Consider the following 846-nt stretch of genomic DNA (forward strand, 5'->3'; position numbering starts at 1 on the left):
CTCCTTCTCGGAAGGCCATCACCCTTAATAGGGTACAGCTTTTAGAGTCTCTACCCACTCCCAAAACTAAAGCAGAAATTCTATCCTTCTTAGGCCTAGCGGGATACTTTAGAACATGGATCGCAAATTACTCTTTATTGGCCCGCCCACTATATGCCCTTGCAAAAGGAGACCAAAATGAACCCCTATCATCTTCACCAGAAAAGCCATTCCAAAAACTCCGCCAGGCTCTAGTCGTGGCCCCCGCTTTACACCTGCCTGACCTCACTAAGCCCTTCTCCCTTTACGTACATGAAAGGGACAGACAAGCCACTAGATCCCACTGTCCAGGGCTGGACTCCCTGCCTTCGTGCCCTGGCTGCTGCACATCTATTGCAAAAGGAGGCTCATAAAGTAACATTTGGTGCACCCTTAACCATACTCTCGCCTCACCATCTAAAAGACCTCCTCACCTANCTCAGGAAAAGTTGAGCGCGCCAACAGGGCTCTAAAAGACATCCTTACTAAACTATCTCTGAAACTTCAACTTGACTGGACCAGCCTTTTACCCCTAGCCTTGTCCAGAATCAGGGTCCTCCCAAAGAAACCTTCAAACCTCTCCCCATTTGAAATTATGTATGGGAGGTCCCCTTTACCACCAGGAATCATCCCTAAACAAGGAACCATACCCTCCAACCTAGCTATCCCGCTACTTTCCCATCTTCGAGCTGAACTCTGGAAACACCAGGATTGGCTATTGCCTAATCCTGCCTCCTCCCAAAACACCTCCACAGTACACCCTGGGGATTTAGTATTCTACACTTCCCCAGAGCCACAAGGTCCTTTAACTCCTAAGTGGGAGGGCCC

Source organism: Galeopterus variegatus, unplaced genomic scaffold (genome assembly GCF_000696425.1).
Source record: "Galeopterus variegatus unplaced genomic scaffold, G_variegatus-3.0.2 Scaffold16, whole genome shotgun sequence".
NCBI classification, from domain to species: Eukaryota; Metazoa; Chordata; class Mammalia; order Dermoptera; family Cynocephalidae; genus Galeopterus; species Galeopterus variegatus.